Here is a 26,698-nt window from a genome sequence, read left to right on the forward strand (position 1 = left end):
CCTTTTCCAGTCCTCCGGGACCTGGCCCGTGCACCACGAGCGTTCAAATATTCCTGCCAGTGGCTCTGCAATGATGTCGGCCAGTGCCTTCAGCACCCTCAGATGGAGCTCATCCGGGCCTGCTGACTTAAAGGCATCCAGTTCTTCCAAGTGACTCTGCACCATCTCAGGGTCTACGCATGGAAGTCTGGCGCCCTGCTGCTGCCTCTCTACAACCCCAGTGAGAGACTTGTCGTGCCCCTCGCTTAGGAACACTGAGGCAAAGAACTTGTTGAGGAGTTCAGCCTTGTCCCCTCTGTCCATCACCAATTGTTTCTGCCCATTTAGCAGGGGTCCTATTCCTCCCTGGGCCTTCCTTTTATTCCCTATATATCTAAAAAACAATTTCTTGTTGTCTTTTACTTGGATTGCCATCCTCAGCTCCATGGTAGCTTTGGCCCGTCTTTGTTGATAATAAGATTGTAATTAGCTATCATATCTCATTTTCAGGTTCATTATATTCCCAGAAAAACAACTAAATTGTTGACTGAGCGCTTAACAGTACAGTATCTTACTCTTAAATTTGTATGGCAGGGAACCAGGTTTTCCATTTGCCATAGAAAAATGAGAATTTTTTTCCTTTGAAAAGGAGAAAAATGCGAGAAACCACAGGTTTCCTTTTGAAGTCTGGCACAGTTCCAGCCTGTAAAGAGCTGCTTGGGACTGGGGGACCAGGACAGAGGGGGCGACGCGCACATGTATATGTATGTACTCAAGCACACGACTAGCAATACAGCCAAGCAGTGGTAGAGAGCAGCTTCCCCAGATGCCCACAGGTAAGCCTATGGGAGGGGGTCGGTGGGGTATAAGCAACACTGGAAGCGGGGGCAGATTGAGGCAGCCATGGTGAGGGAGGGTGGCAGGGTTGGCAGCCATGGCTAGGGACACTGCCCAGCCTAGGAGGGAATGTGTAGCCACAGGGCCCGGCCAGGAGAGAAGAACAGAGCCACAGGTGGTTAATACAGGGAGCTGGCGAGGGAGCTACTTCCCCACCATTGCATGCACTGGGGAGAGGGGCACAGGACAGCATTTGCCCCCCCAGATTTGTGCATGCCCGCAATAGGCTCAGGGCTCCTTGGCCTGCTGCCCTCTCCCCTGGCACAGGAGGGTTGAGAGGGGCAGAGAGACTGTGCCAAAACAGCCACTGCCAGGAGCCCTGAGCCAGCCACACCACCATAGCAAGGTGGCCCGTCCACCCAGCAGTACCAGAGCAAACAAATCTGTGCTGCCCGACCGCTGCAGGCAGGGCATGCCTTGACATGGTGACATCGCTGTTGCACAACTCCCAGCAGTGGCAGCACTGACACTCTTCACCCTGCTCCACTCTCCCATGCTGGGTCCCACCCACTGGGCCATGGAGACTCCAGGGGAGGGCAGCAGGGCAGGGAGCCCCAAACCCACAGATGGCAACTCATACTCTCCCCTGCCCACCACGGGCTCCATTCAGCTCTGCTCCAGCTGTGCCACCCGCTGGGAAGGGGAGAGGGGAAGAGGGGACCATGCTCCACTCCAGCTTCAGCAGGTGCCAGATCCCATAGCCCTGGCAGCTGGCAGGACCCCTCCAGCAAGGCTGGGGGACAGGATGACAACAGGGGGCTGCGGGTCAGGACTGATGGGCACTGGCAGGGCTGGAGGGAGGGGGGAGGGGGTCTGTGGCTTGGAAATGAGGGGCAACAGCAAGGCCAGGGGCAAGGCACCACATATCAGGGATGCTCAGTGCCAGAAAGCATCAGGAGGAAAGCCACAGCATCCTCGTGAGTGAGGGGGACAGGGGGAGCTCTGATTTTCCATGACAAAAAATGAAGAAAACCAAATGTCAAAATATACAGGTATTTAGAATTTATTTTAGTATAATGATTCAGGCACTGATAGGCTTCCAAGTTGCTTTAAAATTGTAAATATATCAATAAAATATTGTGTTCAACTGATACATATATATACATACATAGTAGTGTTTCACTTTTAATTGCGGGGAAAAAATAGGGAGTTTTAGTCAGAGAATTTGGGATTTTTAAATGGAGTAAACCAGGATCCCTGGCAATAATCAAATGTTATGGTTAAACTCTCTAATTTGGGGTGGGCTTAAATCATTTACTTGTCCATGGTCCAAAAAGTGTGTTAGGTAGTTTACACATAAATATTAAAAATAATACAAGCAAATAAGTCCTAGCATTGAAATCTATACTCTGCTGCACTAGTGTCCCCCCTAAACTGACCATGTATAATGTTTTAAGACATCATTTCTAGATTCAGGTACTACAAAATGCCAGATCTCTCTTAAAGAAGGTATATCTTTAGAAAAGGTACAGCATGCAGCACAGCTGACACTTAAAAATCAGCTGTGACAGAGTGCCCTTACACTTTCATTTTAGATGTGATACCAGGTGCTGTACTTCCATTATTGGGAAGATTATTCAAATCTTTGCAAGCAGAGTACTGAAGATTTAAGTACTACAAGTAAATTACAGAGCTTATTTGTGTTGTTCCCATTCAATGGGCTGAATGCTTGCTTGTGGGTAACACCAATCCTTCATATGAACTAGACTGTTTATGCCCTATAAACAGAAGAAACAATTGTAACATAATCAGCAGCCGGCCTTTATTTTGCCACTGCTTTTCTTCAGGTAAATTAACAAAAATATGCCTACCCTCTGCACAGTGTTGCTTTGCATGAAGATAACATTAAAAAAAAATCATATTTAAGTTAGTGTTTTCCAAAACTTTCTTCTACTCTGTATTATAAGAACCAATCAGTATATTGCCTAAATCACCTCCCTATCCAAATGCTCTATACAAATAGCTTCTCTTCTTCCATTCTTTGTGTTTACTTTCTGTTATTCACCTCTTATTCTTGGGGGGTTTTTTGGCTGCTATGGGTATGACCAAAATCTACTGACTCTTCAATGGAAATATTGCCTCATTAATGCTACATCACCTGTTCATTGCTTGTGTAGTCTTAAAATTTGTCCAATTTTCCACATTTCTAGTCAGATCCTCTCAAGTTCTGTATTCGCACTCGTTGTCTGTACCTTACTTCCTGCTGGAGACTAAAAGCAGTTATCCGTTTCCTATACACTCCACCCCACTCTTACCAAAGATATGCCTTTCTGTCAATTTTTATTGAAACACTGGATCAGAGAAATATTTTGAAAACAGATAAATAGCTGTGATACTATGCTTTCAGTGCTGTCTAAAGCAACAATTTTAGCAGAATCTTGTCTGCTTTTCATACTGTAGTTTTGTACTGCACCATTGCTCAAAATGCAAAGTAGGTGGTCTATTATGGTATTGGCCTTGCCTTCATATTCCAAAGCCCAAGGAGGTCCAAGTTCTAATTCCCATCTTCATCTTGGATACCCATTCGGGTTTTGCAAAAGTATGTTCCAAAGCTTGCCAGAAATTGCTGGACGAAAGAATTTTTCCAAGCCTATGTTATCCATTGTATACTGTAGTAATTCAGCATAAATACACCTTTGCAGTGCTCATATCACATTTAAAATAAAGCCTGCCCTTCACAAAACTGCTTTTGCTTCTATTTCTCTTCATTGAACTGACCAACTGCATCAGAGATGGCATTATCAGGGAAAAGGTATCAAGCACCTTTTCTTAGTGCAAACTGGGCCTATTAAATTCTTCTCAGTGAGGAGCCTGGGGGCTACTTAAAGCTTCAAGAAGCGGGATATGTTTTAATGGTCTGAAAAACTCCCTTCCCAGCAGGAAGATGTCTCTCAGCGGCTGGCACCAAACTGCAGTATCTCCTGCATAGTTGAAAGAAAATACCATGCGTCTAAATTTAACTTACCATACCTTAAAACTTATCCAGGAGGAAATGTCATCTGCCTGCAATGTATAGGTACAGTAACCACAAAATTCACCCCTACCAAAGAACAGCTTTTCTTTAAAATATAAACATTTAAAGAAAAAAGTAGCCTGTTTATCATGCGTCTTCCCACGTGGCTTCAATACAAAAGTTAGTAAACACCGCCCCGTCTAAAATCTGCCTGTGTTCGATGTAAAGAGAAAAAGAGAAGCCCTAAAACAATTCCTCATCTCCTCAGCAGAGAAATGAGATACACCTGGCATTGCGCCTGGTTAGCAAACCAACCCCATCGGACTAGGTTGAGGAGCACATTCCAGAGACAGGAGTCCTCCTCTGAGAACTTCCTGCCAATGGCTCCTTGACATTAAGATCTAGTGTGGCATAGGTCAAATATCCCTGTTGACGTTGCTTGCTATGTTGGATCAAAAGGCAGTCTTGAGTCCAAGCCATGTTGGGCTTAAATGATCAAGGCCAAAATCTGAACTGCACCTAGAAGCCAAGAGGAAAGCTGTGCAGCTGTTGAAGAACTCCTCTTGTATGCTCTCATCACCCAACCCACTTAACAAGCAGGTGCCTTCTTCACCACCTTAAATATTTGAGCCATCTTTGAGCCAAGGATCAAGAAAAAAAAAGTTCTGCTGTAGTCCAACCTGGCAGTTACATAGGTATGTATTATTGTAGCAATATCCCAACCCTTAAGAAATTAGTCTTTGTTTTTAGATCATTTGTCCTGATGCAGATGAAACACCATTGTATTGGTGCATTTGGCCACTGACACCCCGTGAAATTCTAAAAGCAATGAGATATGCAAAAGAAACTACCTCGAGATGAAGTGTGGATGGAAATGCCCTCATTTACAGTGCAGACATGACCCATGCTATATTCTCAAAGTCCTTTCCTCTGACTTCCTATTATCACTCATTTGCCCTCACTTATGTTCCAACTTTGTCTACATGCTGGGAAGGACAAATCTACACTCAGAGAAATGGTTACAAGGTGCTAGTTGTCATCACATGGACAGGAGCACATGCTAAGCTGATTCACATTTTCTATCAGTGATAACTAAAAGAATGTTTCAGAACTCTTAGAAAGGAGTTTGTTCAAAAAGAAAAACTGCCCAACATTCCTTTCATAGACGAAAGAACCGTATGGGAGTTCAGATTACTATAAAAGGTAATTTTATTTTTAAATGTATAAAATACTCTTTCCCCAACAGATGTGCAACTACATAATTGCTGGTATGCTGAGTATGCTAGTAGAGATGACTTTTCAGAAAAGATCTGAAAGAGGGGGGAGTGGTTTGATGGGCAAAATACAAGATTGGATAGAAATGTATGAGGGAGAAACCAGCCAGTATGTATTCAAGGCTGCTGTTAATGGTGAAAGACCAGAAGGAAAGAATAACAAAAAAAAACTTGAAATATTAAACAGCAAAACATGCCTAAAAAAATTTTCATAGGCCTTTTACAGAAAGAAAAGGTTAGATAAAGTGGTGCTACAAGAACTGGTTATATATTGTGCATTCTGCTAATGCAAAAAACAAAGTCCTTTCCCAGAGTAGTGCCAGTGAGTTAACATCAGAGGGCCAAATTCTGACATCACTTCATATGAGGTAGTGCCTTCCTCTGCTGGTGTTTCAATGCTTTCAGAGGGATCACTTTTAGGGTAAAATAGAGAAAACCTTCCCTAAGTAGAGATGTTAACAAGAAAGTTTAATAAAAAACAACAACAATATATTGTTTCCTTAAAATAGTTTCTAAAATCTGAAAAGTTATTAAAACCTTTACAGGCAGAAAACAGTTGCAGGCTCCAACTGAAACCACACCCTGTGAAACATCACAGCATATTAACAAGAGCAAGAGAAACAAAAAGAGATTGGATTAATTATTAAAGAGTAAAAGATTAAATTTATAGCAGTACTCAGAAACAAATAGCAGATTTCCAAAATATAAATCAATAGTTTCCCCTTACATTTAGGTACTGTGGTATCCTAATGCTTTTCCATGTTCAAGTGCCAGAAAAATCAGTTTTCTGAATCTAATCTAATTTTAAAAAGATGGCAATTTAATAAGCAATGGAATCATGAAGCAGACTATTTTGTAGTTGGAAAAAAAGAATTCCTAAACATAATGAGCATTCAGCTTATTTTATCTAATAGTTTTCTAAAGGTGCAGATGGCAAAAATCTTCCAAAAATGAATGATATTTGAAAGGAGTAATTTAACAGCTAGCCCTAACAGCACTTTCAAGTTTTGGCCTTTCTAGTCAATTATTTGGGAAGCTGTAACACTAGTAGCATGGCAATCCAATGTTAGCCCAAAGAACAACTTGATTTAATACAAGTTTAATATAAATACAGAGTACAGATCTGTTCGGCCTCTTGTTTAATAGTTCATTGAAAAAGTACTAAAACAAGATTAGGACTAATTTACACAATTGCTAATTTACAAAATTTAACTCAAAACCAGTTTACTCCGCAGGTGTCAAACCTCACTTCAAAGAAAACTGCCACCACCAAGCAGCAACTAGATAAAGCCTGTTAAATTTCAATTAACGCTTCTCTCCTGTTCACACTGTTTTGGCATCCCAATGATGCACTGTAAACTTTAGAATATATGGTCGCCCACAACTGGCCACAAAAATACCAACAAGCATTATAAAGTACATCGCATTTCACAGTTGAAACATTTCACCAATATGCTCTCAATATGTCTTTGGTGCATGATTCTAGAATATCATACATTGGGTTGAAGTCAATATACAAGTTCTCAGTACAGTACTGTTTCAGGCAATTGCCCATGCTGAAGGGAAACGAAGGGAAAAGGAGGGCTGACAAGATGCAGTTCACCAATCGGCACTATGGGCTGGGTCTCTCCAAAACAGAAAATGCCTCTAGAAGCAGACAAGGTTTTTTGAGTAGATACAATGTCTTTTATTAGACCAACTGAGTAGTTGGAAAAAGGTTCTCAGGAGAGACCTACTTCTGATCTGTCAATCTCTTCTATATGTTGCAATGTGCACTGCCTCATGCCAGCCAAACTCCAACAATTTCTGTGGAAGTAAAAGCAAAGGCAGGGACTTCTCACTAACTGTGTACAGTCTAGCATGCATATAGCTGCTAGCTATATTGTTTGTTTCTTTGCATTAGGACCGCTGCAGCAGAAAGATAGAGGTGGCGAGTAGAGGGGTGAAAAGGGTTGCTTGTACTTCACATTCTAACCCATCCACTGCACATCCATGTGGAGTTGACAAATATAGACCAGATCAGGTGCACAAAATGATGAAAAATGTCTTGGTTTTAGGTCAAACACTCAGAAGTCTTCTTGGAGAAATGGCTAGTTCACTAGAATAGCACAGCACTTTTTTTGGTTTTGTTTTTTGGTTGTTTTTTTTTTGTCAGTGATGTTCTGATTTTCATATACTACTGAAATAAAGGGGGAAAATATATATTGTTCCATGCTTAGCAAGGCTGTACAAAAGATGTAAAGATTTTCAGTTTTTGTTTTATTTTGATCCAGAGTATTGCTGTAACAAGTTACAAAGCGGCATTTCAACAAAAAATTATGCAAGTATTTCCAGTAGCTATAGCGAAATTAGACAGCTTTTCAAACCACTTGTCAAAGATCCTGCAGTTGGTATTTCAAGTCAGATTAAATAATACTAAGCAAAGAATTTTAGCTTCTGTCCAGGGCATTTTAATGAATTACTTTTAAAAAACAGCAATACAGGCTAGCCTATTTTTGTCAAGGCTTGTTTATTATAATACATTAGACAGCCAAGAGAGCTTTTATATTTTTAAGCAGTCTTGTAAATTATAAAATAATTAATGCATTCTGACATTAGGAATAAAAGTTACAAAATGTCTGAGATAGCTATTAGAAGTGGTTAATTTCAAAGCATTTCTCTGACCTTTTGGAACTAATGGAACGTAGCATTTACTGAAAATGATATCCTTTTTCTTTACATGCTCTTGAGTCCAATGTAATTCTTTTTTTTAGCAGCTATAACATTATAGGTTTCCATTTTTTCTCTAAAATTAACACAGTAATTAAAGACAGTCCAAGACTCTGGCTACAGTGACTAAGTCTATATAGACTTCTAACAATCTTCAAAAACATAGTTTTGTCACCCTTTCCAATCTAACAGAGATCGACCAAATGGGATATTAGCAGAGCCTGACTTAAAGCATTTCCTAAGCGGTTCTTGTCCTATTTCACCTAAATTCTTTTTTTTCCTCTACTTTGGAATGGTTTCGTTCTCTGCAAACAGCAGAGAAAGACTGGCGATTACAAGTAGACAAGAAAAACACACACACTAAAATTACAACCACTGGTAGATTAGACCTCTCTCCTCAAGCTACTTCGGGCTTCCATTTTACAACACTCCTGCCCCCACATTAAAGGGACTCTCAGATCTAAGCAGCACACACTTGTAGAAACTATCCTTCCTCCCTTAACTTAAAAACACAGGTTCTTGGTTCTCTAATTTCCAAGACGCTTTGAAGTAGGCAAGAAAAAACAACAAACCATGGTTTATTCTGCTAGCAAGATATATTCCTCGCATGCATTTCCAATTACTTTGTTTCATCTAATCTTTTCTTGACCTCTGGGACAACCTTTTTTCCATGGATGACTCATCTATATTCTAATAGCCTGCATGGTTAGGAAGATTTTGACATTTTGCCCAAAATTTCCATTTTGTTAATTTCATCCCAGTGCCTCTGGTTATATTTCCTTTTACTCTACTTAGTAATTCCTCACCCTTCATACCGTAAGCATGTAAAACTAGCCTTTCGGTCAAGGAACTGGCATGGGACTCTGGAGAGCTGAGTTTACTTCACTGTGTTACCACAGGGTGTGTCTACACAAGATATTTACTGCGCCCCTATTAGGCTAGAGTAAACTAATTTACTCCGCAGCAGCGCACATGTAGATGCTGCCTGGTTGGCTAAGGCACAAGGGTGCTTTAGCGCAGAAGCTGCCTGCCAGCTAGCCCTGCGCTGAAGTTCCCTCATGCCCCAGCCAGCCCCTCTGCAGCATGCCAAGCCAGGGGGAGCTGCCCCCAGGGTCCCATGCCAGCCAGGGCTGCTCCAACCCAGCTCCACATGCTGCGCCTGAATAAACTCTGGAGCTTATTGTTCAAACTGTAATGGCCTCCCCAGTTCCAACTCCCCTCCCTTCAAAGGGCTGTCAGTGATGCTGCTTCTAAAGTTACATAAACTGTATTTAAAAGTGACATTCTCTTACTTTTTGTCAGAAGTTCCAAAAGAAATTAAAAGAACTAAACTGAATAACTGTTTTACATTCAAATAATGACTAACATAGAGCTTCATGATTTTGTGCATTTTTTTGCGTTCCTCTTAATAATACATAAAGACTCAAAAGTATGTGCCACACTTGGGATTTTGCAGGTTGAGAAGGAACCCACCCTTGAAAAAGGATATTCTGAAATTAAAATAAATGGAAAGACTCTTTCCAATAAATTTAAGAAATTAAGTTTCTCTGACATCCTAGACTGCACAGATCACCCCTTTGTGCAGGGGTGGACAATTATTACTGCTGGTCGGCCACTTCGGTTTTGGTGAGCTGTCGAGGCCTGCTCATTCAGAAGATATAATTTTAACAAGTTATAGATAAAATATACTCTTGCATATTGTGTGTGTGTGGGGGGGGAAAAAATCAGGCCCACAAAACATATTTTGCCCACCCCTGCTTTTGTGTCAGTCTGGTCTTCTCTTGAAAGTGGGGAGGATATAGAAAAAAATAAAATAAAAAAACAGTCACTTTTTTTTGGGAAATGAGTCAAGTGTCTCAATTTTTTAAAGTGTTTTTATCCCCAGCATTCTACATGAAGAGAGAAACTTAGACTGTAAGAAGCAACTACGTATGAGCAATAGTACACAATAGACAAGACCCGTTACTTCATACAGATGTTACAACATACAATAATTCTTGTCAGAACAGGTGCCATTATACATGTAATGCACAAGTATTTTTTCAATAACTTTTACAGCCAGGAGAAACTGTAAACATACCTACATACTCCCAACAGCTTCTAGGTCCAAGTTTAGGCTAACCATCTTTGACACTATCCTAGCAACATAGCATGCTTACCATAGACTTCAGAATACAATAAGGACCTAGGGATTGTGACAGCATATCACTCGTACTGGCTCTCTGAAGGAAAGCCTGGCTACACCCTGGGTCTAACAGATGATACATACCAGAGCTTCCCTGAGGACAAGCAGACCGGGCACTACACTGTTCTGGTAACTTTCATAGGATCACAGGAAAGTAAGGCTGGAAGGGACCTCACAAAGTCACCTAGCCCAGCCACCTCACTCAAGGCAAATCATCCCTTACTAAACCATCCCAGCAAAATGTCTGTCTAACCTACTTTTGAAATTTTCCACAGGTGGAAATTTCACAATTACTCTATGAAGTCTATTCCAATGGTTGACCACTCTCGTAGTCAGAAAGTTCCTCCTAATTTCCAACCTGTGTGTTATGCTGCAGCTTGAGGCCACTGCTCCCAGCCCCGTCCCCTACAGCCATCCTTGGCAAACTCTGCTTGATACTTCCTCCCAAACAGTCATTGAGTCACTACTGACAACTTGTTGAACATGATGAACTAACCAGTTACTTATTCACCTTACAGTACTTTCCACCTAATCTGTATTTCCTTAGCTTGTTCATAAGAACGCTGTGAAAGACAGTGTTATATAATGGACCCTTGCTAAGGTCAAGGTGCATCACATCGCTACTGCTCACCCCTCATTTCACAGAGCCTGTCACCTTATCATAGGATGGAAGTAGGTTGTTTAGGCGTGACTTGCTCTTGGTGAATCCATGCTTGCTGCTCCTGATCACCTTGGTCTTCTCTAGGTGCTTCACAACAGAATCCATGATCTTTCAGGGTATAGAGGTCAGGTTGACAGGTGTGCAATTCCCTGGATTATCCTTCTTCCCTTTCTTAAAGATGAAGACTATATTTGGCTTTTTCCAGTCATCCAGGACTTCACTTGACTTCCATAACTTCTCAAAGACTACAGCTAATGGCAAGATCTGGCCCCGCTATGTTGAAAGCATTTAGGTTCTCCAAGTAATCCCTAACTTATGCTGCAACTAACCTAGACTGCTTGTCTCCCTCCCTATCTTTGCTGCCAACTGCACTTGCCTGCTCTGCATCATCCATACCTACATTGCCTTCTGCATTCCTCAAGCAACCTATGGTTTTTTTGGTCTTCCTTACTCCTAACATACTTGCAGAATTCCTTTTTAATTGCTTTGTATGCCCCTTGCCAGTTACACCTCAAATTGTGGCTTGGCCTTCCTAAGTTTTTCCCTGTACAACCATGCAATATTCTTATACTCTTCCCCAGTAATACGATCAAATGTCCACTTCTTGTAGTATTCCTATTTGAGTATCAGCTCCTTGAAAAGACTGCCATCTAGCCAGGCTCATCTCCTGTTGCACTTCCCATTCTTACAGAGAACTGGGATAACTTGCTCCTGAGCCCCTGAGGAAAACAAGTTACGCAGGGCTATTAAATTCATTTCTGACCTAGTAGAACAGTAAATACTATACACTCAGAGTCAGTTTCCCTTGCATTCAGAGCATAGAATAAGCAATGTTAGAACTGACTGCTCATGAGAAAGGAGATAGACACCCTCCATATTTCCACTTTTTTTCCCAAATGAAACACTTCCAGAGCAGACCGGTTTTACCCCAAAGCATTATTTCTAACCTCTGCCCTCAAAAAGAAACATGCACATTTCAGACATTTCCAACTCTTGCGCTCTTGGGAACATGTCAAAACCAAAACTACTTCTTTGCTCTTGTGTGTGTGCCCCTCTGACAGCAGTAATAACTTTGCTGTAAAAGAGGTGTTCAATGTTTGTTTTGGGGTTTTTTTTGTTTCCTTTTTATAACAAACCCTATTTATTTCAGTAAATTTAAAAAATCCCCAACTGCTCCAAAAATCCCCAAGCCCACATGTGTGCACACATATTCATAGATGCTTAAATTTAAATGAAACAGACCCTTAGGTGGTATAAATCATGAAGGTCACATTAATTATAAAAAACTTCAGTGTCAGTCAACAAATGTGAAAAAAGTGTGCGCTACATCTAGCATAGAGACTGCTAGTAGTACAGTCATTAAAACAACTATTCATAAAACTATTCTGGCATTTGTACTTTCCTTGGTTTTAAAGACAACTATCTTATTGCACACACTACGTGGACAACAACTCTGAAGAGTAAACAGCACAGCTTTCAAAACATAAGCAACTTTCAAAAACCTGCTGACAAATGTATGCACAGAAAGAAAACCTCTCTTCTAAATATTTTCCTCCTGTGCAACTCACTCAATAATTTCTGTTACCTGGTTAACTGGCTCACTTTAAAATCAAAAGGAAGTAGCATAGAGTGTAAGAACATTTTGGCATTAGCAAGCAGTGGGAAAGGCCTCAGTAGATCCACTCAAGTCAATGGAGTTAAGCTGGTTTACATCAACCAGAGATCTGGCCCTGGATTCCCTAAATCAGCAGCTGGCAATGTTTTCTGGTGATGGGATGAAATGACCCAGCCAAGTTGGGTGCAAGCTGAGCAAAGCTGAATGTCATGAAAATCCTCTGATGCTGAACCTTACCAAAGGCCCCCCCGTCACCAGAATGTTACCAAAGACTCCCAGCTTTGCAGGATGGATCCAATGGCAAAGATCCATGCTATTAGTTACTGGAAAACACTGTTGATGAAAGCATTGGGACTTGCTTTAGCTACCATACCGCTCCAAAAATGCTGGCCTGGAAAGTACAAAATGATATTTCTGAAACATTTTTATTACAATTCAAGATCATCAACTTAATTTTATTCTTCAAATCACAAAATGCCTTTCAGTGCAGCCCTCTTTCAGCAGAAATGGTTTCAACAGATAACCACTGCATGCTTGATCTATGCTAAATAGCTGTTTGATTCAAGATAGATGCATGCTTTTTAAAAACACGTATGGAAACCTGCCCAAGAAACCTGCCATATTTTAAACTCCCTGACTTTTGCGACTGAAGCTTCTCTGAGGTTCTGTAAAGCCAGCTTCCCAATTTCTCCAATTTCAAAGATCCCTTGAGGTATATGCTTTCCCCATGTCTCCCTAATGAGAATGCATGTGGAGATTCTGTGTTTTAAATACAGAATCTAAATAAGGATTACAGGGGAAAATGACACACACTGAAATCTTCATCCCTGGGATAGCATGACAGCTGCCCAAGAACTGAAAAATTAATCTCGCTTATTCAGAGTGAAGAGGTAAGCAGTGTATTTCAAGTTACAAAGTACCATCAGCTGTAAAATACATACCTTTTAGTATCAATTTTATAGTATGGGAAGAGCTAGCCGAAAGGTAAGGGGGGGGAAGAAGGGACACCTATCAGAGACAATGGTGCCTCAGCATTAGGTGGACGTCTTTCATTCCCTCCTCTCCACCACACCTCCTTACCACTTTAAGACAGCATAGTAGTTCTAACTTTGCTCCAGCATTCCCTCAGCAACCTTTTTCAGAAGAACAATAAGCTCCTCAGGCCAAGTAAAAGTAAAAACTTGTGATATAAACTCTCACATTCAACAAAACAATCTCTATATCCAGTATTTCTTTTAATGTAGCTAGCATTCCACCTTCCTCCCAAATGGCATTAAGCAACAGTTGTACTGTATAACATGGCCAGCCACATTTTGGATACCGCAGATTTTGCAAATATGCTAAAACACACAGTCTTTTGGTAGAGACCCACTCATAATGGACTGTGATCACTCACCCATTCTCATTATCTGTTCTAGCAGCTCTTGTCTCTCATTTCGTTTCTCAAAACGCGTAACATCTTTGTGGCTGGTTTCCATTATCCTGACAAAAGGTCCCTGTTACAATTTGCTCTGTAATTAATGTGTTCACAGCAAATGCAATGTCTGCCAGGGCCCTTGATAGTCAAGGGGGTCACAGAGGGGAAAAGAATGTCAGTGCTTCTGGTAGCTAACGGTACATACCATGAAAGGCCATGAAAAATGTCTCAATCAACAACACCAGAGCGACATTTGACAACATGGGGAATTCTGCAGCAAAGTATCTGCATAGGGCTGGTCCTAAAAAGGCAAAACTCTCTCACACTATATGCAGTCAAAGACCTGAAAATAGCAGAATTACAGGAGCTCTCTCTTCCTATTTGTAGCGTCAGTCTCTCTCAGAAATGTTAAATCCTAAACATACTATGAAGAGCATGAGTAGGGTCAATGGTATTCATTCAGGAAACTGCCCACTCTCCAAAATACTCAATGTTATCTAAGCAGTCTCATGTCACAAATAAAGGATTCAGAAACGAAAAGCTGGGATCCTGAAGCTAAAGATTTGTGAGGAACCTGACAGTTGGGCACTGCAAACCTGAAAAACAAAATGAGCAAGGAATTATGAGCGTAGGTGTTGACCTTCCCCTTGGTGCACAGAAAAAGAGATAACCTCTGAGATCAATAAAGACTAAACGCAACCAAAAAACAAAAATCACTGAAGAATGGATTTAGGGCTCTCAATCATGAATATTTTCACTCTAATTTGCAATTAAAAAAAAATTTTTTTTTTTTTTAAACACGATTTGGAAGACAGAATCAATTCTGTATTTTGAACGCTACAAAGGACTTCAAAATCTTGACTCAGCCTGCTCTATAATTTAAATTAATTGCCAAACACTTTAGTTACCGGAAACAAAGGTCTGGAATAAGTATCACTGTTGAATCTTTTGGATTGGCCTTTCAGGTCTCAGTGAAATAATTAACACTTGTTGCCATCTAAAGGATAATATGGAAAGTGGTGTTAGGACAAATCCTTGTTAAGGACTGCTTTGAAGAGACTGGGGGTGCATCCCATGATTTTCAGATCCTGCCTCCTGTCACTAACTGTCCGCAGAAAGGTTGGAGGACAAAATGAAAACAAAAGGCCTCTGAAGTAAGCTGAACATCCTGCAAGACCACTTCACAGAGACTTTGCCAGAAAAGACAAAAACAGAGACAGCTGTATTCTACAGCCCTATCCAACAGGTCGTATCAACATGGGTTCTGCATTGATAATGTGTCTTTCAAGGAGTAATTCTCCATTGCCTTGTATCTTTTATTTTTGGTCAGCTGCAGGCAGTACCAAGTCACTGCGAAATGTTACCATCTTGGTTTGGTAAGAGCGTTTTCTTCCTTTTTTGTTTATTGTGAATCGGTGTAAATGACTACATGAGTTATGCAGAAAGGAGCGTCTGGGTCAAAAAAATCCATATTTGATAGTGTGAAGGAAAGTAAGCATCTATCTCTATGTTGGCTCATAGGAAGTAATCTGTGGCAGGGCACTGTTGGTGCCTGCCACTTTAAGGACTCAGCCAAGCAGCCAGCAGGTGCTTGACTGCAGTGGTCATTTTAGGTCTCTGACCGCCCATATAAACAGAGCAGTTTACTGCTGGCAGGCAGGCAGTAACATTGCAGCAAAGATGTTCATATCCTCTCTGCAGAAGAAACTCTACTGGACTTCACCGTAATCTTCTGTTTCACTCAACACCATTCTAGTAAGTGGAAAAAAAAGGGTCTCCTGCCAAAGACTGCCTAGAAGGGGCTATCTTACAGTAATAAGCAAAGATATTCCTCCTGCCACATGAAGAGGTTTTCTGGAGCAGGGAGGTAGTTAGCCATGTTAGTCTGAAGTCAGACAGAAGGTGGCATAGATGCACTCCTTTACAGACCAAAGTGATTTAGTTGTAAAAGCAGAGTCTAGATAATGAAGTCACCGTCTTCTGTCTGAATAACAGAAAACAGTATCAGATACAGCAGTGGTTCTCAAACCTTTTTAGACTCAAGGCATTTCTCAGAAGATGCCAGCTCTTATTTTTTAATCATTTGTACTACATAAATATAATAGAGCAATACTTCTGTTGAAAAGAACTCAGAAAGATGACAACAGGTCAGAATGTTTTTAACATTATGGGTTCCTATTTGAAACCTCTGGGTTTATCTTGTAAATCATGTTTGGACACCCAACAGTGTTAACATTGTTGACATAATGCTTTGAAAGGTTCTCAAGGCACCCTATGGCACCACAGCACCCTGGTTGGAAAAAAGAAAAAAAAAAAAATCACTGGTGTAGAGCAGCATTTCTCAACCTGTGGAGCATGACCCAAAAGTGTGTTGCAAGAATATATAAAAGGGTTGTGGACAAACTGTAGAAATGAATCAACAAACTTTAAAAATGGATTCATTTGTAAAGGAGAAAAAGAGTGCAGGAAACTGTGGCTTTAAAGGGCTGCTTGGGACCCCCAGGTCCCACATATACCACCCCCATCCTCATGGACCCACTCCCTGCCCCAGAGACTGAAGGGCCTGGGTCTGAGGATGGAGGGAAGCAGGTTAGGAGTGAGGGGCACTGGGTTGGGACTGGCCATCAATGTTTACAAATGGGTCCTGGTACAAAAAAAAAGGTTGAGAGCCACTGGTCTAGAGAATAGAGGCTGGAACATTAGGTTTAGGGAACCCCTTTTCCAAGTCTTGTACTTAAATCGATAGTAACAGGATGGCCCTACAGGAAAGCTCTGCTTTGCAGGTTCTGAAATGATTCCAGAGGGAGAGAAGTAGGAGCACCACACGGCATACTCCACAAGATAAGAACTATGAATTCTGCACTTAACAAAATGGCAGTCTCAGTTTGTTGACACTGTAACAAAAGCAATATTTTAGATAATAGATGTAAGTGCATAAATGCTTAAGTGCATGGCATCTTTCTACCCCACTGTCTATTTTGTAACTTAGCTATACTCTGGTAAACGGCATATCACCTGGAACTGTATCTGTCAACTTTTTAGCTAACTGTACTCTCTTGAATCATGCAAGAGACAGACAAAGGAAAGCAGCTGCCAAATGACGTTATTAAATGCCTTGAAAATAAGGGGAGCTAGTCTGTTTTGTGGCTCCTAATTCTTTCGCAGGGAGAGTGCTGTGTGTATTTAACCAACATTGTTTACTTTACATTTGAATATATGACTATTCCAGAGAAGTGCACAGCCTTTTTACCGACTCAATACTAGGCGTTTCAAATGGAAAGCACAAAATAGATGTGGACTGACATAACATTTTGAATGTTCTAAATATACTCTAAACCCCAAGAGTCTAGAAACACAGGCCAGTTAAGACCCATTTAAAAACTTCCTGGAATGTTTCAAAAGCACACCGGGGGGGGGTCCTGGAATGTTTTGTAAGCATACCAAAAAAATCAAGGGCTATTTTGAGCTGGTCCTCTGTGAACTGGCTCAATATTATGTGAGAACACAAAGCATCCCATATATAGCATCTAGTCAGTCATCCAGGCATCCCAGGCTGCACCACTCCTCAACTTCCCCTACCCCCAAACACATGGAGGGCAAGGGGCTGCTCTGGAACTAGGGTGGCCATCATAGAGGACAGTCCGGTTGTCCTCTGTCCTCTACCAATATGAAATCGGATGCCTTTATGTCCTCTATTTTTCTACTAAAGGGAAAAATAGAGGACATAAAGGTGTCGGGTTTCGTTTCAATAGAGAACAGAGTAGCAGAAAACCAGAATGTCCTCTATGATGGCCACCTTATCTGGAATGCAGACAGTACACTATGGTCCAAACCCCCACTCCCAACTTCCCCCCAGAACGGGGGTGGGCAGATCAGAAGTGAGACATGTGGAAACTTTTTAAATCCCCAAATTAGGCAAGAAACCTGCCCCCTTCCCCCACCACTCTTAGCACCAGCTCCGTTCCCTTCCATCCTCAGCAGCACATTCCCTCCCCATTGCTGCTGCAGTCCCCAGCTGATCTGGGGGAAAGAAGGAACTCCAAAGCTACTCCTGTCCTGCCGGAGTCAGGAAGAAGTACAATGGGTAGGTTCGTCCTCTTTGCCAGCCCGCCCCCAGTTGGGTGTTCCCTGCCAACAAATACAGGGAGAAGAAACCCACTTACTGCTGCTACAGCTGTCCCCACATAAGTTAGAACAGGCCAGGAACAGCTCTGGACCTCCCAATTAGCTGGGGATAGTGGGCACAGCAGCAGTGGTGGGCAGGGGAAGGCGGGGGAGGAAATGAGATGGAAGAAACGACATGCTGGTCAAGGGGTGCAGAAAGGGGAGAGAGATTTTTACCCACTTTTGGGACAGCTCATATGGCATGGTCCAAAATGGGGGTGTGACCACACCACTGCACACCCTCTGTAGCTTCCCTTGCCAGGTACTGGGGCTGTGTGGCCCTCAGATGGCTGCATGCTTGCCTGCTCTCCCCTTGCCCTGAAATGTCTGCAGCTTTTCAATCCCCATCTTGAAAGCTGCACTGTCAAGTTCACTTCCTTGCTAGAGACCCCAAACTCCAGGGTGCCAAGCTTGTTTGGGGCAAGGGGCTGCATGGCTGGCCTCTATCAGGGAGGTGAATTGAGAGGGAGGCTTTATAGCAGCAGCTGAAAGCTAGAGACAGTCTGGGGGGGGGGGGCCCCCCCGGGGAATCACAATGTCATCCAGCACCTAGCATCCCCTCCACTCTTCCCTGAAGGCAGGATGGTCAGGGTACTCTAACAACCCCGGTGCTGTTTTAGCAGCAGTGCAATCCCTACACAAGTAAGAGTCCAACTCAGAACCCTTAACAGTGTATGCGAGGACACTTCTGTCCAGGGACAGCTGTGAACTGGTTCACAACTGGTAATATTCTCAGCGACAGCTCAAATGTTATGTCTGCCCACACTATACGTGTCTGTAGCAAAATTGCAACCCAGAACTTCAGAAGATCAGGGAAACAGCTGAGGGCTTTTAAACCAAGCAGGGTAACTAAAAAAAGGGAGATGGGCCTCTAGAAGAGACATTTTCCTTACCCTGACTGTTAAGCAGCAGGTAGCCTGAAAGGAAACCAGCAGCCATTAATTATGTTCCCTGCTGTTGTTTATGCTAATATCTGTTCCCTTTCCTCTCACAGATGAAGAAGAAAGACTACAAGAGAAGTTATCTAATGATTAAGGTATGAATCTCCTGTTTACAATAGGAAGAGAAAAAGAAAAGACCAGGAATGGAAGTGGATGGACTAGACTACAGATATCAATTATTGCTGACTGGTTTTAGGCTTACTTCAGTACTGATAGGTACTAGCTTTATGATGAAGCCCTTTCTAGGATGGGAAATAAGAATAAACACTGGGGAATGGAGATCCATTTCTTCAAAAATGCAAGCTACAGCAAACACACTGAGGTCAAATAAAACTATTATTTGCTTTTTCAAGCACTACTTTCTTTAGCTGTTAAATAAAAACATTACCAAACCATTTTATGTAATAAAATTTAACCTTATCCTGACCTTCTATATTAAGTAAACAAACCTTTCTAGCCAATAAGCTTCCCTCTGAACTCTGCAAGATGATAAGCAATACCTTAATTACATTCATTTACATGACTTTGAAATTGTTCCAGACCGAAGTCAATGACTGCAAGGTCACAAAGTACAGGAAAAGTATAATAAAGAAAGATACAGAGGGACAGTTCACTCAAAAAAGGTGTGGCAACCCCTTCTCCCCAGGTACTAAGGGCATGGATACCAATAAGCACCTGCCTTTTCCTCACATGTAAAACACGAACCTTTTTTAAACACCTACCAATTTAGCATCATCTTTTCCTTCTTTGAAGACCATACACAATTAGAGGACAACCAGAATTACTTTTAATATCTAATGACCAATGTGATCAGTATATTTTATGCAACTGTTTTATATCACTCTAATTGAGAACACAGTATAGACTGGGAGAAGGGGATGATAAAAGCAAATGGACAAACACGCTAACTGCTACTGACAGCACGCTGCCACATTCAGAGCTTTGAAACAGGAATGCTGTGCTCCAGGTTATTAGTAACTTAGGCAATAGAAAAGCTACCATCTTAACGGTATGCCATTACCGTTCATAGATCAGGCTAACAGGGAGTAAAATCCTGGGCCCATGGAAAAAACACTGGCAAAACTTCTAGGGGTGCACTGATAAAAATTTTTTTTTTGGCCAATACCAATGGCTGATTATTAACCAGCCATATCAGTCAATACCGAGCTGATATGCAGCCTGGCAACTTGGAAAGCAGTGTCGGGCTGGTAAGTCTGTGGAGGGGAAGGGGTGTGGGCAGATCGAGGCTCCCATAGTGAGAGAGGGGAGTGGGGCTGGGGCATGGGACAGAGCCACCAGCGGCTTGTCCGGGGAGAGGGCAACGGATGAGGAGGGTGGAGGGCATGCTCCCCGCCACTGCGCACACCCCAGGGTAGGCATGGGGAACATATCCCCTTGGATTTGTGCACGGGGCAAGGGCAGGCTTCCTGCTGCAGGTTTGGGGCTAGGGGCTGCACCAGTGTTTTTCAGGGGGGGAGGGGGAGGGATTGGCACTGCCCAGCCAGGGTGGTGCAGGGTGCAGAATGGAGCTGCGGGCTGATCTGATGTGGACTGATATATACACACACCTCTAAAAACTTCCATTGACTTCTACAAGGCAAGGGTTCATGCCTTGTGACACAAAAGGCAAAAACTTCCCATATAATGGTATCTAACCTCAATAAGCAAGTCTAATTAGACAAAAATGAAGAATCATATAATTTAGGCTATACCTAGAACAACATATACCCTACATTCATTAACTGTATACAAGCAGAAAGTGTTTTCACTGAATCAGAAATGATTTCAATAGGGACCATTCTTAAGTAACCTGGAAGGACATGTCCAGATGAGTATGCATGGGTCTGAAGCTCTGCAGACTGCACATCTGTGGTGCCACACATGCAGGCTTTTCCTGCACTGCTAATTTGCACTGGGAGATCCTGGTGTAAAAAAAAAAACGTGCCAGAAAAAAGGCAGCGTATGTGGTTGCAGCATGCACTGTCTGAAACCAGATCCTGGCCAGTCAGAGCCACGCTCTGGATGCTGGCCAGGCTCTGCAGCCCCGGACTGCCACTGCTGGAGTCCCAGGAGGGCCCCAGGTAAGGCTGCTGGGACCATCCCAGGTGCTGGCCCAAGCCTTCCCTACCCCTTCCAGGGCAACTTGCTGCACACCAGAGCACATGTGCAGGGGCATGCCCCAGGGACAACTAACAACAACACAAATGTATGCCACTGCTAGTTTTCCCTGGGAAATGCACATTCCCACTCATGGGGATGTGCCTGTAGTGTACATGCTAATAAGCCCCAGCAGAAGACAATGGGATGGATATTGTCTATCTGAATACTGACTACTGCTTCAAGTGTCATCGGTAGCAATGGAATTAGCATAAAATACAGCACAAATGAGAATACAGTATTCAACAATGCCAGAATTATTTTGATTTGTAATAAACATATTTATATTCTTTTGTTCATAAAGTTTTAAATCTCAGGTATAGCCTTTGGTTATAAAGCAGCCACGTATCAAACCACTGCAGATGACAACGGTTTCTTAGTATTAAATTAGATAAATCTCCCTGCACCCTTAGTTTACTAGCCAAGCACTTTTACACAACTCTCAAGCCAACAACCTTCTGCAATTTAAGAATGATTTAGTGCAAGAGAAGCAATGAGTATTATAAAATTTATGCTTGTTCACCTTCTCTCCCCACAGAGAAGGGCAAGATGTTTTTTCATGTAAATATGTATTAGATCCAAATCATTTCAATGAATATTAGTCTATAGAGAACATAAGGCTGCAAATAACCATTTCAGCTCCACGTTACTAAATAAGCTGCAAGATACTGATGTGGTCTCGCTCCTCCTAAAGGACAGTGAAAATATGTCCATTCTTTTCAAGCAAAAGTAAAGAAAAAGACCATCTCTCAAGAATAAAAGGCAAACTAAGGGGACAATAGCAAAGTCAATTAAGACGAAAACAACCTCCTTTGCAGGATGCTGTAAATCATAAAATGACACAATCAGTAAATCACTTTACAAATCAGCTGTAAATGCTGCACCAGAGACATGTAAGAAGCTGTTTTCCAAGTACCAATATGAAATCTCTAGAGTTTTAAATTCTTCCACAGTGTGACAGTAAGAAAATTACATGACTGTGCCAAAAAATCAAGAAATTTTAGTAAATTATTTTAATACATGATGTAAGAATATTACAACCAAGGTGACAACCACTACTTAACGTAGTCTAGTTTTCCAACCTCGTTTACATACAAATATCAAAATTTGAATGGAGGGAACGGGACCAGGCAAATACCTTCAATATGTTTTTAAGTGTTCTTTTACTAAGTCGGAACAGTCTTTGTAAAACGGAAGACAACATTTCTTTGGACCATTTTACTTTAAGAAATAAAGAAATTTGCAGCATGTTACTGTGAGGGACATTCATAGCCAACAGTTTAATGTGCAATGCTTATTTTTATAAAGTAAGCTTTTCATTGGCTTTGAAGTTATCACAGATCATGTGGGCTGAAGTCATACCTTACAACATAGTCTGACCTCTGCTCGACTTCAAAATAGGATAACCACCCTCAACTATGTATGAACTCTGAACATTAATCAGAAACACTTTTATTGCATCAACAATTTATTAATAGTCTTATATTAATAGTAATGCTACCTTCCTGACTTTACAAAGTCATAAGATGGCAAGAAATGTAGTCAGACTTATTATTATTACACCACTCATTTTATTTTAGTTGCCTTATGACAGGAGGAAAACCAAATCTAGGAGCACATAATGCAAAGGAAAATCATAGAAAAAACAAACAAACATATATGCACACAAGTACCCTGGCATAGAAAGTATTACCAAATCAAGTGCAAAGAAAAAGACATTTTTAAACAGTGTGAATCTCTTTACATCCAACTTAATCTTTCAACCACAAATTATTACTGAGACAAGGAACTGCTGGACAAATACATTAAAAAGTGATGGTTATAATACCATTCTTCACAGGTAGCGACTTAAGGTAACTTTATGACAAAGATATTTCCTTCTCTAGTAAAGATTTACACATTGAACAAGAATTATAGCTCAGGATTTAAGATAAAACTGAATGAAATTTACCCAGCCCTGACTCATTTCAGTTCAAAACACCTGCTTCAGAATCTCTGCAGTGTTTTTCTTATTCTATTGTCAACTTCATTGCCGTTATCCCCATCACAAAACAGCTGACAGTTAAAACAAAGAACAAGCAAAAAGTACAATATTCTTTAACTGACATTTACTGCACTGGCCTTGGACTTCTAATCTCTACCAGACGGGCACACAAATCAATCCATCAGCTCATAAAGGTGTGCTTTTTTAACCTCTAAAACAGATGGGATTGACTAGAAATGTCTGGCATGTCAAACTGCTAATCACTGTTGCCCTTTGCACAAAATAACCCACTTAAGTTGAGGCATGGTTGCACTGTAACCGACATTAGTCTGTGGGAAACCCATTTAACTGTCACATACTCCTGCCACTCCTGCTCTCCCTTAATTAAGCCTAATGCCTTATGCTTTGACCTTTTGTTCTAGCCTATTAACCCTATCTAGTACAAGTTCAAATATGTTAAACTAAAAACTTTGCTGTAAAATATTAAATGCCAAGCCACAGAAAGCATGAGGGCCATTTTTTGAACCCACAGATTACAGACATCCCACAACTGAATTCATTTGGCTGGCAAAATGGCAATATCATGAGCGATACTTCCTACAGGACACCATTATTAACTAAAACCACAAGCCAGTCTTCCCAGTAAAATATTCTCTTTCACTTCTGTTATATACGGTATACACCAAACAAGAAAAAAGGCTTCCCCCCCCCCCCCCAAACAAGTGAAATATTCGCTCTTTTCTTCTAACGTCACATCCTCCCTCATGCCTCGGGAAAACATTCTTCGTTAAATAAAGATACACACGTATACCATTAGTCAGTATTATGCTATGCATAATACTGTGAAACCTAGAACACGGTCCTTTTTATATAGCAAGGTCAGTTTTTCCCCAACGAGGGCCAACTTCTGACATCCTTGCTCACTTTCAGTAGCCTCAAAGACATCAGCTGGGCTTCTTGCATTTTAAGACACTACTTGCACTAAGTGGTGGAAACTGGCTTCAAACACTTCACTTGTATTACAGTGTTCTCAAACTCCTCAGCTTTATAATCCCCCTTTCCATATTAGAGCCATGTAGAAATCTCCATTCCATTTAGCTGGGATCTGTCTTGTACACCCTCACAAATAGCAACATGGTTCCCTTCTCTAACATCATATGGGAATTCTTGCTGAAAGGGATAAATCTATGTAGAAGCATATTTTCTCCCTATCATACCCAAATTTATTTTTACTTCAGAATTCAAAAGATGCAAATGTTTGGCTTAAATCCCCCCCTGAAAGTAAATACTCAGTACTGCTCAAAGTGTAGTCATGATTTCTGCAACTTCCTGGATTTCATCTAGGATTCAAGAAGTACTTCAGTTTTTTTAATCTTTGGGAAGATTTGTGTAGAAGTGTTAGACTTAAAGAAACTATAAGCTCAATGACAAGATTAACAACTTTAAATGAATCCTGGAGACTCCTTTTTTAACTTGCAAATAGTTACATTTACAAAGCAAGAACTTTATGGAAAGAGTCCAGAGCGTAGACTTAAAAATTCCAATTCCAATGACAAAAACAAAAATGACAAAACACCTTCTAACGCAAGGTGAAGCGCAGAATGAAATGCAATGAAATGCAACTGGTATGAATGGCATGCAATACAAATTTAAGAGAGAAAGACAGGCATAGTAAATGAATACTTATAAAGCATAAGCCAGAGTGTTTGTGCTACAAAAACAGTACTTGGATGACCTACTCTGTGTTGTGATGGAGGGGCAGAGAAAAAACAATTTAAAATATCCATTTTATACAAGTAAAGGTATTTTCTTAAGTTTATAACACAGCTAGCTTTTTTGACAAGCTAAGATACTTTATGCAGGATGTTTGTTTATATTTCATGCTGCCAGACATCAGCCAGGAAATACAGCTCCCCATCTACATAGATAGATATTATACCTCATAATATAATATCCTCTCTCTCTCTCCACATATATAAAATCTCACATTATACACACATATATATTTTATATCTGTCTGTCTATCTAGTGTGTGTTTATAATGTGAGATTTTATATATGTATGCAATTAATCTCATATATATGGTATTTTTATATATATCTATACATACACATATATCTATATACACATATATCTATATACATATACACACACACACACACACACACACACACACGCACGTACGTACATATGTACGTACGTACGTACGTACGTATGTGTATACACACCCCCCTCATAAAAACAGGTAAGTACAGATCTCCAAACAAAAACCTTAAACAACTAGTATCACATCACAAAAATTGGTTACACCTTAAACTGCTTGTTTCCACAAAAGCCACTGTTCTATTAAGCACAACACTGGATAAGGAACAGAACTACCATCTGCCACTGACCACAGTAATTCAATTCAAAAGTTTAAAATGGCCAATTAAACCCATGAATTTTAATTGTAATTTTTATAACTTGATCCCTTTTGATATCAGCAAAAAAAAAACAAACCACCCATATAAATAACTTTGCCTTAATCTTGATTGCTAAGATTAGTAAGAAATACCGCAGCGCACCCAAAATGATTCTCTAAGCTCTTCTGTATAGTCAGAAGCAACAGTCTCTAGCATCACAGACTAAAGTAGGCACTCTTCTCTTGTTCCCTTTGCTGGGTACATCCACATCAAGGATGTTGTTCTGTTTACCTTAAGCCTCTAATACTTATTCATGCCAAGTCCCACTGAGTGCAGGGGGACTGGACTTTAAGAGAGTAGTTACTTACAACCTTAAATTGTTGTCTCTGCATGACTGAAAGCAACAAATCAACACAACATCTGGGGGGGAAGATCTTCAAAAACCAAAAGGCAACAGAATTTGGGAAATGAGGACAAAACTAGCAGATCCAACCAAATTGGAAGTTTTACCCAATGTGTGCAAACCCTTGTAATATGGTATCCAGTAGCCATACTGATATCAGACACATTTTCAAATGCTCACAGGTTTGGTTTGGGCTGCTTTTCTAAAGGTGATGCCTTTAAACTTCTACGTTTATATTTTCTTTCTTCTTGCACTTCTACACTGCATCAAAACAAGGTCCTTCTCTATTCAGGAATAACCACACAAAACAAGTGTTACAGTGTAGGCCTTGACATAACCAACACCATTTTGAAGACTTGACATAACTGATGCCATTCGCTGGATATGGGGGAAGCATATAGCAGCTTGAGGGGGTGACCTATTTAGTTGACCTACTTAAATGACCTACTGAGATGACCTACTTGGCAATAAGAAATTATATACCCAGCAATAAGAAAGTTGAGAGAGAGACTGTGAATAACAAAGTAACAGGGATAGTTACTATGAAGGGGTGATTGGTAGGAGCCTGTGATATCCTGTTGAAGCTTGTCAATCATGAAAGAAAAAAAAAAACAACAAAAAACCAACCCCCCACAAAAAACACACAACCTGTAAGAACATATAAATAGCTGGAGAAGCTCAATACTTGGGAAGCCCAAGAAGCAAGCAACACCCAGCTGCTGTGACTACGATCCCCAGTGCCATGTCAATGACTGGCCAGCTAAGTCATCGCATTGTTTGGAAGGCCTATGTAAGGATACCTCTGTCAACTGTTTAGATTTTTGCTTTGGTATTACTTAGGTGTTTAATAAATTTTGGATCTGAGTCCAGAATAGCCTCAATAATCACTTTACTCCATCCATGCCACCCCTTAATCAAAATTAAGTACAATAGGACAACTTCAGAGATCACTGTTAC

The 26,698-nt window shown here is 41.0% G+C and overlaps 1 protein-coding gene across 3 annotated transcripts in view; it reads right to left on the bottom strand.

Moving 5' to 3' along the window:
• NRIP1 (nuclear receptor interacting protein 1) overlaps window positions 1–26,698 on the bottom strand; it is a 93,580-nt gene that overhangs the window by 60,958 nt on the left and 5,924 nt on the right. The window lies entirely within an intron of this gene.

The sequence above is a fragment of the Alligator sinensis genome, unplaced genomic scaffold (genome assembly GCF_000455745.1).
Source record: "Alligator sinensis unplaced genomic scaffold, ASM45574v1 scaffold486_1, whole genome shotgun sequence".
NCBI lineage: Eukaryota > Metazoa > Chordata > Crocodylia > Alligatoridae > Alligator > Alligator sinensis.